Source organism: Coregonus lavaretus, assembly GCF_964263955.1.
Source record: "Coregonus lavaretus genome assembly, chromosome: 11".
Lineage (NCBI taxonomy): Eukaryota > Metazoa > Chordata > Actinopteri > Salmoniformes > Salmonidae > Coregonus > Coregonus lavaretus.
Genome location: NC_139998.1, coordinates 35330737 through 35343692, shown reverse-complemented (window position 1 = coordinate 35343692; position 12956 = coordinate 35330737). Strand labels below are relative to the sequence as shown.

The 12956-nt window shown below is 46.9% G+C and overlaps 1 pseudogene across 1 annotated transcript in view; it reads left to right on the top strand.

Annotated features, from left to right (window-relative positions):
* Positions 1-12956, top strand: part of LOC311136869 (PSME3-interacting protein-like) — an 18744-nt pseudogene extending 5788 nt beyond the window's left edge. The window contains exons 6-9 of the transcript XR_014615455.1: positions 11753-11884; positions 12067-12140; positions 12278-12433; positions 12868-12956. The product of XR_014615455.1 is annotated as a PSME3-interacting protein-like (transcript). The remainder of the gene's footprint in view (positions 1-11752; positions 11885-12066; positions 12141-12277; positions 12434-12867) is intronic.

Sequence of the window (12956 nt, the reverse complement as noted above, 5' to 3'; positions counted from 1 at the left end):
GCCACCGTATAGCTCCGCATTGACATGATTGGTTGAATGTAGGTGTGGGCGGAAGGTCCTGCATAAACACAAACTCACTTCCTTGACAACTTCCTTCACAACAGCTCTGCGCTGCTCCGTGAAGTGCAAGAAGTATGAATGCCCTGACTTCTGCAGAGGCCGTATCACCGTAAATGCTGCAAGGCCAATGCAGATGTCGGATTGACCATGAGTCACACAAATAATGGATTCAGAAATTATTCAGAACCCTTGACTTTTTCCACATTTTGTTACGTTACAGCCTTATTCTAAAATTGATTGAATTGTTTTTTCCCCCCTCATCAATCTACACACAATACCCCATAATGATGAAGCAAAAACAGGTTTTTGAAATATGACATTTACACTACCGTTCAAAAGTTTGGGGTCACTTAGAAATGCCCTTGTTTTTGAAAGAAAAGCAATTTTTTTGTCCATTTAAAATAACATCAAATTGATCAGAAATACAGTGTAGACATTGTTAATGTTGTAAATGGCTATTGTAGCTGGAAATGGCTGATTTTTAATGGAACATCTACATAGGCATACAGAGGCCCATTATCAGCAACCATCAGTCCTGTGTTCCAATGGCACGTTGTGTTTGCTAATCCAAGTTTATCATTTTAAAAGGCTAATTGAACATTAGAAAATCATTTTGCAATTATGTTAGCACAGCTGAAAACTGTTGTGCTGATTAAAGAAGCAATAAACTGGCCTTCTTGAGACTAGTTGAGTATCTGGAGCATCAGCAATTGTGGGTTGGATTACAGGCTCAAAATGGCCAGAAACATTTTACATTTACATTTACATTTTAGTCATTTAGCAGACGCTCTTATCCAGAGCGACTTACAGGAGCAATTAGGGTTAAGTGCCTTGCTCAAGGGCACATTTACGTCATTTAGCAGACGCTCTAATCCAGAGCGACTCACCAATTGGTGCGTTCACCCTATAGCCAGTGGGATAACCACTTTACAATTTTTGGGGGGGGGGGGTAGAAGGATTACTTTATCCTATCCCAGGTATTCCTTAAAGAGGTGGGGTTTCAAATGTCTCCGGAAGGTGGTGAGTGACTCCGCTGTCCTGGCGTCGTGAGGGAGCTTGTTCCACCATTGGGGTGCCAGAGCAGCAAACAGTTTTGACTGGGCTGAGCAGGAACTATGCTTCCGCAGAGGAAGGGGAGCCAGCAGGCCAGAGGTGGATGAACGCAATGCCCTCGTTTGGGTGTAGGGACTGATCAGAGCCTGAAGGTACGGAGGTGCCGTTCCCCTCACAGCTCCATAGGCAAGCACCATAGTCTTGTAGCGGATGCGAGCTTCAACTGGAAGCCAGTGGAGTGTGCGGAGGAGGGGGGTGACGTGAGAGAACTTGGGAAGGTTGAACACCAGACGGGCTGCGGCATTCTGGATGAGTTGTAGGGGTTTAATGGCACAGGCAGGGAGGCCAGCCAACAGCGAGTTGCAGTAGTCCAGACGGGAGATGACAAGTGCCTGGATTAGGACCTGTGCCGCTTCCTGTGTAAGTCAGGGTCGTACTCTCCGAATGTTGTAGAGCATGAACCTGCAGGAGCGGGTCACCGCCTTGATGTTGGCGGAGAACGACAGGGTGTTGTCCAGGGTCACGCCTAGGCTCTTCGCACTCTGGGAGGAGGACACAGCGGAGTTGTCAACCGTGATGGCGAGATCATGGAACGGGCAGTCCTTCCCCGGGAGGAAGAGCAGCTCCGTCTTGCCAGGGTTCAGCTTGAGGTGGTGATCCGTCATCCATACTGATATGTCTGCCAGACATGCAGAGATGCGATTCGCCACCTGGTTATCAGAAGGGGGAAAGGAGAAGATTAGTTGTGTATCGTCAGCGTAGCAATGATAGGAGAGGCCATGTGAGGATATGACAGAGCCAAGTGACTTGGTGTATAGGGAGAAAAGGAGAGGGCCTAGAACTGAGCCCTGGGGGACACCAGTGGTGAGAGCACGTGGTGCGGAGACAGCTTCTCGCCACGCCACTTGGTAGGAGCGACCGGTCAGGTAGGACGCAATCCAGGAGTGAGCCGCGCCGGAGATGCCCAGCTCGGAGAGGGTGGAGAGGAGGATCTGATGGTTCACAGTATCAAAGGCAGCAGACAGGTCTAGAAGGACAAGAGCAGAGGAGAGAGAGTTAGCCTTAGCAGTGCGGAGAGCCTCCGTGACACAGAGAAGAGCAGTCTCAGTTGAATGACCAGTCCTGAAACCTGACTGGTTTGGATCAAGAAGGTCATTCTGAGAGAGATAGCAAGAGAGTTGGCTAAAGACGGCACGCTCAATAGTTTTGGAAAGAAAAGAAAGAAGGGATACTGGTCTGTAGTTGTTGACATCAGTGGGATCGAGTGTTGGTTTCTTGAGAAGGGGAGCAACTCTCGCTCTCTTGAAGACGGAAGGGACATGGCCAGCGGTCAAGGATGAGTTGATCAGCGAGGTGAGGTAGGGGAGAAGGTCACCGGAGATGGTCTGGAGAAGAGAGGAGGGGATGGGGTCAAGCGGGCAGGTTGTTGGGCGGCCTGCAGTCACAAGTCGCAGGATTTTATCTGGAGAGAGAGGGGAGAAAGAAGTCAAAGCATAGGGTAGGGCAGTGTGAGTAGGACCAGCAGTGTCATTAGACTTAACAAACGAGGATCGAATGTCGTCAACCTTCTTTTCAAAGTGGTTGACGAAGTCATCCACAGAGAGAGAGGAGGGGGGGGCGGGGGGGGGAGGATTCAGGAGGGAGGAAAATGTGGCAAAGAGCTTCCTAGGGTTAGAGGCAGATGCTTGGAATTTAGAGTGGTAGAAAGTGGCCTTAGCAGCAGAAACAGATGAAGAAAATGTAGAGAGGAGGGAGTGAAAAGATGCCAGGTCGGCAGGGAGTTTAGTTTTCTTCCATTTCCGCTCCGCTGCCCGGAGCTCTGTTCTGTGAGCTCGCAATGAGTCATCAAGCCACGGAGCTGGAGGGGAGGACCGAGCCGGCCGGGAGGATAGGGGACACAGAGAGTCAAAGGATGCAGAAAGGGAGGAGAGGAGGGTGGAGGAGGCAGAATCAGGAGATTGGAGGGAGAAGGATTGAGCAGAGGGAAGAGATGATAGGATGGAAGAGGAGAGAGTAGTGGGAGAGAGAGAGCGAAGGTTGCGGCGGCGCATTACCATCTGTGTAGGGGCAGAGTGAGTAGTGTGGGAGGAGAGCGAGAGAGAAAAGGAAACAAAGTAGTGGTCGGAGACATGGAGGGGAGTTGCAGTGAGATTAGTAGAAGAGCAGCATCTAGTAAAGATGAGGTCAAGCGTATTGCCTGCCTTGTGAGTAGGGGGGGACGGTGAGAGGGTGAGGTCAAAAGAGGAGAGAAGTGGAAAGAAGGAGGCAGAGAGAAATGAGTCAAATGTGGACATAGGGAGGTTGAAATCCCCCAAAACTGTGAGGGGTGAGCCATCCTCAGGAAAGGAACTTATCAAGGCGTCAAGCTCATTGATGAACTCTCCAAGGGAACCTGGAGGGCGATAGATGACAAGGATATTAAGCTTAAATGGGCTAGTGACTGTGACAGCATGGAATTCAAATGAGGAGATAGACAGATGGGTTAGGGGAAAAATTTAGAATGTCCACTTGGGAGAGATGAGGATTCCTGTGCCACCACCCCTCTGACCAGATGCTCTCGGGGTATGCGAGAACACATGGTCAGACGAGGAGAGAGCAGTAGGAGTAGCAGTGTTTTCAGTGGTAATCCATGTTTCCGTCAGCGCCAGGAAGTCGAGGGACTGGAGATTAGCATAGGCTGGGATGAAGTCAGCTTTGTTGGCAGCAGAACGGCAGTTCCAGAGGCTGCCTGAGACCTGGAACTCCAGGTGTGGGGTGCGTGCAGGGACCACCAGGTTAGAGAGGCAGCAGCCACGCGGTGTGGGGCGTTTGTGTAGCCTGTGCAGAGAGGAGAGAACAGGGATAGGCAGAGGCATAGTTGACAGGCTGTAGCAAATGGCTACAATAATGCAGAGGAGATCGGAATGAAATGAACTAAACATCTGGGACAGTAGAGAGCAGGGCCTCCCTCACCAAAAACTTCTACTTCTAACAACTATAATTGTTTCACTGAACCACCCGAACAAAAACTCTACCAACTTCCACCTTTAGAAATCAGAATTGTTGTGAACCACAGCGGTTCAATGTTTAAAGGAATAGACTCAACCCACTTTATTCAGCTAGCTAACTATGACACCATAGCTAACTAGCATGCTAGCATCCAAAAACACACAGTTTAGCACCAACACTTGCATCCAAAAACACACAGTTTAGCGCCAACACTTGGTCACAACAAACCACCAATAGTGTGTTAACACACTAAGCAGATAATTCGTGTCCGTGTCTGTTGGCTAGCTAGCAATGGCCACTGTGTTGACCTTGTTTGAAGAACGGCTAGCTAGCTAGCTTCGTGCTACCCCCGGCACCGCCGAACAACAATGCCAACCCACAGTAACTAACCACAACAGCCCACGATGCCTAGCTATGACGCCATAGCTAACTAGCATGCTAGCATCCAATAACACACAGTTTAGCACCAATACTTGGTTACAACAAACCACCAAGAGTGTGTTAACACACTAAACAGATAATTCATGTCCGTGTCTAGTTTCTTTCGTAACGCAGCAAAAAATTAAGCGTTGGTTAGCTAGCACATTAACATTGGAAACAACTCTCCACCGTTGCACTAAACAGATAATTACCAATAAACGTTACCAGTAGCTACCCGCTAGCTAGCTAGCATACCAAGAGTGTGTTAACACACAAAACAGATCATTCATGTCCGTGTCAAGTTCCTTTCATAACGCAGCAAAAAAAAAAAATTAACGTTGGCTAGCTAGCTAGCACATTAGCTAGCACATTAACATTGGAAACCACTCTCCACCATTGCACTAAACAGATAATAACCAATAAACGTTACCAGTAGCTACCCGCTAGCTAGCTAGCCTCGTGCTTCGCCGGGCTCCGCCGTAACAATACTTAAACAATACGTAAACAACTTACCTACAATAATTGCCTACGGAAACCTACAATAACTACCTAAATAAACTACCTACCTACGATCTAAATACATGGTTTAAGCTTTACTCAACACCATATGAGAAGCCAAGCTTACCTCCTGCTAGAGAAAAACACAACCTCTCCCGACGAAGTCACACTATAGGACTCAAAGAACTTTCTTCTGAAACTCGTCAGTCTATTCTTGTTCTGAGAAATGAAGGCTATTCCATGTGAGAAATTGCCAAGAAACTGAAGATCTCGTACAACGCTGTGTACTACTCCCTTCACAGAACAGCGCAAACTGGCTCTAACCAGAATAGAAAGAGGAGTGGGAGGCCCCGGTGCACAACTGAGCAAGAGGACAAATACATTAGTGTCTAGTTTGAGAAACAGACGCCTCACAGGTCCTCAACTGTCAGCTTCATTAAATAGTACCCGCAAAACACCAGTCTCAACGTCAACAGTGAAGAGGCGACTCCGGGATGCTGACCTTCTAGGCAGTTGCAAAGAAAAGCCATATCTCAGACTGGCCAATAAAAATAAAAGATTAGAAGGTCAGCATCCCGGAGTCACCTCTTCACTGTTGATGTTGAGACTGGTGTTTTGCGGGTACTATCAAGCTCTGTCAGGTTGGATGGGGAGCGTCGCTGCACAGCTATTTTCAGGTCTTTCCATAGATGTTCGATCGGGTTCAAGTCCGGGCTCTGGCTGGGCCATTCAAGGACATTCAGAGACTTGTCCCGAAGCCACTCCTGTGTTGTCTTGGCTGTGTGCTTAGGGTAGTTGTCCTGTTGGAAGATTAACCTACGCCCCAGTCTGAGGTCCTGAGCACTCTGGAGCAGGTTTTCACTTTGCTTCGTTCATCTTTCCCTCGATCCTGACTAGTCTCCCAGTCCCTGCCGCTGAAAAACATCCCCACAGCATGATGCTGCCACCACCATGCTTCACCATAGGGATTGGTGTCAAGTTTCTTCCAGACCTGACGCTTGACATTCAGGCCAAAGAGTTCAGTCTTGGTTTCATTAGACCAGAAAATCTTGTTTCTCATGGTCTGAGAGTCTTTAGGTGCCGTTTGGCAAACTCCTAGCGGGCTGTCGTGCCTTTTACTGAGGAGTGGCTTCCGTCCTGCCACTCTACCATGAAGGCCTGATTGGTGGAGTGCTGCAGAGATTTTGTCCTTCTGGAAGTTTCTCCTATCTCCACAGAGGAACTCTAGAGCTCTGTCAGATTGACCTTCGGGTTCTTGGTCACCTCCCTGACCAAGGCCCTTCTCACCCGATTGCTCAGTTTGGCCGGCAGGCCAGCTCTAGGAAGAGTCTTGGTGGTTCCAAATTTATTTCATATAAGAATGATGGAGGCCACTGTGTTCTTGGGGACCTTCAATGCTGCAGACATTTTTTGGTACCCTTCCCCAGAACTGTGCCTCGACACAATCCTGTCTCGGGGCTCTACAGACAATTTCTTCCACTTCGTGGCTTGGTTTTTGTTCTGACATGCACTGTCAACTGTGGGACCTTTATACAGTGAGGGAAAAAAGTATTTGATCCCCTGCTGATTTTGTACATTTGCCCACTGACAAAGACATGATCAGTCTATAATTTTAATGGTAGGTTTATTTGAACAGTGAGAGACAGAATAACAACCAAAAAATCCAGAAAAACACGTCAAAAATGTTATAAATTGATTTGCATTTTAATGAGGGAAATAAGTATTTGACCCCTCTGCAAAACATGACGTAGTACTTGGTGGCAAAACCCTTGTTGGCAATCACAGAGGTCAGACGTTTCTTGTAGCTGGCCACCAGGTTTGCACACATCTCAGGAGGGATTTTGTCCCACTCCTCTTTGCAGATCTTCTCCAAGTCATTAAGGTTTCGAGGCTGACGTTTGGCAACTCGAACCTTCAGCTCCCTCCACAGATTTTCTATGGGACTGGCTAGGCCACTCCAGGACCTTAATGTGCTTCTTCTTGAGCCACTCCTTTGTTGCCTTGGCCGTGTGTTTTTGGGTCATTGTCATGCTGGAATACCCATCCACGACCCATTTTCAATGCCCTGGCTGAGGGAAGGAGGTTCTCACCCAAGATTTGATGGTACATGGCCCCGTCCATCGTCCCTTTGATGCGGTGAAGTTGTCCTGTCCCCTTAGCAGAAAAACACCCCCAAAGCATAAAGTTTCCACCTCCATGTTTGACGGTGGGGATGGTGTTCTTGGGGTTATAGGCAGCATTCCTCCTCCTCCAAACAATGCGAGTTGAGTTGATGCCAAAGATCTTGATTTTGGTCTCATCTGACCACAACACCTTCACCCAGTTCTCCTCTGAATCATTCAGATGTTCATTGGCAAACTTCAGACGGGCCTGTATATGTGCTTTCTTGAGCAGGGGGACCTTGCGGGTGCTGCAGGATTTCAGTCCTTCACGGCATAGTGTGTTACCAATTGTTTTCTTGGTGACTATGGTCCCAGCTGCCTTGAGATCATTGACAAGATCCTCCCGTGTAGTCCTGGGCTGATTTCTCACCGTTCACATGATCATTGCAACTCCACGAGGTGAGAACTTGCATGGAGCCCCAGGCCTAGGGAGATTGACAGTTATTTTGTGTTTCTTCCATTTGCGAATAATCACACCAACTGTTGTCACCTTCTCACCAAGCTGCTTGGCGATGGTCTTGTAGCCCATTCCAGCCTTGTGTAGGTCTACAATCTTGTCCCTGACATCCTTGGAGAGCTCGTTGGTCTTGGCCATGGTGGAGAGTTTGGAATCTGAATGATTGATTGCTTCTGTGGACAGGTGTCTTTTATACAGGTAACAAGCTGAGATTAGGAGCACTCCCTTTAAGGTTGTGCTCCTAATCTCAGCTCGTTACCTGTATAAAAGACACCTGGGAGCCAGAAATCTTTCTGATTGAGAGGGGGTCAAGTACTTATTTCCCTCATTAAAATGCAAATCAATTTATAACATTTTTGACATGCGTTTTTCTGGATTTTGTTGTTGTTATTCTGTCTCTCACTGTTCAAATAAACCTACCATTAAAATTATATACTGATCATTTGTTTGTCAGTGGGCAAACGTACAAAATCAGCAGGGGATCAAATACTTTTTCCCCTCACTGTATACTGTTGTGGTCAAACGTTTTGAGAATGACACAAGTATTGGTCTTCACAAAGTTCGCTGCTTCAGTGTTATGAGATATTTTTGTCAGATGTTACTATGGTATACTGAAGTATAATTACAAGCATTCCATAAGTGTCAAAGGCTTTTATTGACAATTACATTAAGTTTATGCAAAGAGTCAATATTTGCAGTGTTGACCCTTCTTTTTCAAGACCTCTGCAATCCGCCCTGGCATGCTGTCAATTAACTTCTGGGCCACATCCTGACTGATGGCAGCCCATTCTTGCATAATCAATGCTTGGAGTTTGTCAGAATTTGTGGGTTTTTGTTTGTCCACCCGCCTCTTGAGGATCGACCACAAGTTCTCAATGGGATTAAGGTCTGGGGAGTTTCCTGGCCATGGATCCAAAATGTTGATGTTTTGTTCCCCGAGCCACTTAGTTATCACTTTTGCCTAATGGCAAGGTGCTCCATCATGCTGGAAAAGGCATTGGTCGTCGCCAAACTGTTCTTGGATGGTTGGGAGAAGTTGCTCTCGGAGGATGTGTTGGTACCATTCTTTATTCATGGCTGTGTTCTTAGGCAAAATTGTGAGTGAGCCCACTCCCTTGGCTGAGAAGCAACCCCACACATGAATGGTCTCAGGATGCTTTACTGTTGGCATGACACAGGACTGATGGTAGCGCTCACCTTGTCTTCTCCGGACAAGGTGTTTTCCAGATGCCCCAAACAATCGGAAAGGGGATTCATCAGAGAAAATGACTTTACCCCAGTCCTCAGCAGTCCAATCCCTGTCCCTGATGTTTTTCCTGGAGAGAAGTGGCTTCTTTGCTGTCCTTCTTGACACCAGGCCATCCTCCAAAATTCTTCGCCTCACTGTGCGTACAGATGCACTCACACCTGCCTGCTGCCATTCCTGAGCAAGCTCTGCACTGGTGGTGCCCCGATCCCGCAGCTGAATCAACTTTAGGAGATGGTCCTGGCGCTTGCTGGACTTTCTTGGGCGCCCTGATGCCTTCTTCACAACAATTGAACCTCTCTCCTTGAAGTTCTTGATGATCCGATAAATGGTTGATTTAGGTGCAATCTTACTAGCAGCAATTTCCTTGCCTGTGAAGCCCTTTTTGTGCAAAGCAATGATGACGGCACGTGTTTCCTTGCAGGTAACCATGGTTAACAGAGGAAGAACAATGATTTCAAGCACCACCCTCCTTTTAAAGCTTCCAGTCTGTTATTCTAACTCAATCAGCATGACAGAGTGATCTCTAGCCTTGTCCTCGTCAACACTCTCATCTGTGTTAACGAGAGAATCACTGACATGATGGCAGCTGGTCCTTTTGTTGCAGGGCTGAAATGCAGTGGAAATGTTTTTTGGGGATTAAGTTTATTTTCAAGGCAAAGAGGGACTTTGCAATTAATTGCAATTAATCTGATTACTCTTCATGACATTCTGGAGTATATGCAAATTGCCATCATCAAAACTGAGGCAGCAGACTTTGTGAAAATTAGTATTTGTGTCATTCACAAAACTTTTGACCACGACTGTAGACAGGTGTGTGCCTTCCCAAACCATGTCCAATCAGTTGAATTTACCACAGGTGGACTCCAATCAAGTTGTAGAAACATCTTAAGGATGGTCAGTGGAAACTCCCGAGTGGCGCAGTGGTCTAAGTGGTCTTAGCTGTGCCACTAGATATCCTGGTTCGAATCCAGGCTCTGTCGTAGCCGGCCGCGACCGGGAGACCCATGGGGCGGCGCACAATTGGCCCAGCGTCGTCCAGGGTAGTGGAGGCAATGGCCGGCAGGGATGTAGCTCAGTTGGTAGAGCATGGCGTTTGCAACGCCAGGGTTGTGGGTTCGATTCCCACGGGGTGCCAGTATGAAAAAAATAAAAAAAATAATGTAATCACTCACTAACTGTAAGTCGCTCTGGATAAGAGCGTCTGCTAAATGACTAAAAATGTAAAAAAATGTAAATGAAACAGGATGCACCTGAGCTTATTTTTTGTGTCATAGCAAAGGGTCTGAATACCTATGTAAATAAGGTATTTCTGGGGGGTTTTAAAATTATAAATGTGCAAAAATGTCTCTACCTGTTTTTGTTTTGTCATTATGGGGTATTGTGTGTAGATTGATTTTTTATTTATTTAATCAATTTTAGAATAAGGCTGTAACGTAACAAAATGTGGAAAAAGTCAAGGGGTCTGAATACTTTCCGAATGCACTGTATGTGTGAGAGCCAGCTACTCTCATACTCTATGTGTTTCTCTGCCACTGTTTTTTGGTGTTGAGCTTTTTGCTCTCTGGCAGTAGATTTAGGTTTATCCTACTCCCACTCTCACCTTAGTTAAGTTGATAGCCAGGAGGAAGCTGTCAGTCTACAGGCTTCAGGTCAGAATGGGTGCTCTTCCACCTTGTTAGTGCTAATGCTCTCAAACATGACATACAGCACAGCCTCAAACACTGAAACACAGAGAACCACATTCTACATGATGAGAAACCATTAGATCAAACCATGTACAGTGTGGGTAAGATTACAGTTTAAAGATGCATGCATAGACCATGCAGACAGGTAGTGACTAGTAAGAACTTGATTTGGCATATGATCATGATCTCCTCACAGCGAGGAGATGATTAGCCACTCAGTTGACACTGTTCCTTGTTGAAGTGGCTTTGCAACTTGATTTTTGTAGGTTTGTTCTTCAGGAAGGACACTGGTAGCATGTCATTTTGTTAAGAAAAAAGTATGGTCTCTTTTCTCTTGATTTGTGGTGATTTTAATGCAGCTGTTCTAAAGTGTGCTGTATGCTTTGCATGTCCACTTAACTGATATGCATGTGTGTTAATGTATGCAAAGCCGCTCTCATGTCACAGATATCTCAGCACTGCTCTGAGCTGTGGTCCTGTGGTGATTCATTCTAAATTCAGCCATAGCTTATAACGTCACTGACTTGATAGCCTTCATTTGTCTCGATCAGGCTGTCATGTAACATCATGATGCAGGGAGCATGATCAGACCATTATGCTATCATGTAAGTAAGAAAATACATGTTACCTCTCTATTTCCGCTGACAATCAGGTTTGTCTGCAGATGGAGGATGCGTTGTCGTGGCAACCAAATCCTACAGAGGGCTGGCTTGTACGCTGATGGGAGACAGTTTGAAGCGCTTATCGCTGAGAACCTCCATCAAGCCCTCTTTCATAATATAGTAATTTGTCCTAAGATAGTTTTCCCACCAGTGTCACAGGTTTTTCTTAGCTCCAAAGTGTGTCACTTTTCCAGGGCAGTGGTTGAGGCCCACAGATAGACTAGTAAGTGAAAGGAACAGGCTGGGTTTATTAGGACACACCTGGACTGTGGCTAGATGAACCCCAAAAGCTCTGTGTGTACCACTTCTTTTCCTGTACTCACTCACCCGAACCTATTGGAAATTCCATTCTGACAGTCAGTGCCAGCCCAGTGGGCAATTTCCTGCTCGAGTCAAGTGAGATGTGAATTCATTGTGAGTCAGCTGGTGTCCCCATCACTCTTATCAGCAGTTTATTATCACATCTAGGATCCACACTGTGTGTTCTCCATTTCCTCCTTAACTCCAGGATCTCACAGTGCTCTGAAAAAGCTGGCATCCAGTGAGAGTCGGAAGGAGCCAGAGAGGAGGGCGGGACCTAAACCAGCCGAGGTCAAGACCAGTCACCTTTCCCAGGCCCACCTGTTGGCCGGGGCAGTCAAGCGACGCAGGTGATGCCAAGGGCCATAATACCTTTTAGACCTAGGCCACAGTTTTCAATGCATCTGGATATACTGTTAGAGGATGTCACAATTATGGGGGAGTGGTGGAGTTGGCTATGGCTTTCAGTATGGAAAACTGTGAATTGATCTGTAGGTTTCTGTGCCTCGTCTTACGTTTCTCTCTCCTCCAGCTCTTCACAGTCCTCAGACAATAGCAAGAAACAGAAGGTTGAGGAGTCTGCAGCATGGAATGGGGGCCAGACAGGTGGGCTGAGAGCGTCTCATATCACAGCTGCTCATGTCGTCAGAACTTAATGCAGTAATAACACAAACTCTTATGCCTCACACATTATGTGTTCACTGACATCAGTAAGTGTGACTGACAGTGTGTTGTGCTCTCAGAGCAGGAGGCGGGCGGAGATGTGGGTGAGCAGGGCTCCACAGTAAAGACGACAGGCATCCTCCACGTGCCATCGGCCGCTGTGTGTGTGGGCATCCTGCCGGGCCTGGGAGCCTACTCCGGCAGCAGTGACTCTGAGTCAAGCAGCGACAGCGAAGGTAACGTGGACGGGAGCATCTTACCTACAAAGAGACACACACACACACATTCACACACACAGTCTCCAACACTTATACTCCCATTGCTTTCACAGCTGTATGAGTTACATTTACATTTTACATTTTAGTCATTTAGCAGACGCTCTTATCCAGAGCGACTTACAGTTAGTGAGTGCATACATTTTCATACTGGCCCCCCGTGGGAATCGAATCCACAACCCTGGCGTTGCAAATGCCGTGCTCTACCAACTGAGCTACACGGGGGGCCTGTTATGTTACTCCGTCATTCCATCAAGTGTTTTCCAGCCCAAAGCTGCATAGTTAGTTGTGATTTACTTTCTTCATAATCACTAAATAATTAAAACCTGTTAAATGAACTTCAATGTCATTGTGGTTTTGATGTTGTGCATTCAAATATGACACCTCCCCCCCAGTTTAAATCCCTGGCAGCCTAACCTGATGACATCCCCCAGCAGCTGCAGCTGTGCTATTGGCCAAGGAAACAGTGACTGACAGCTGTGGA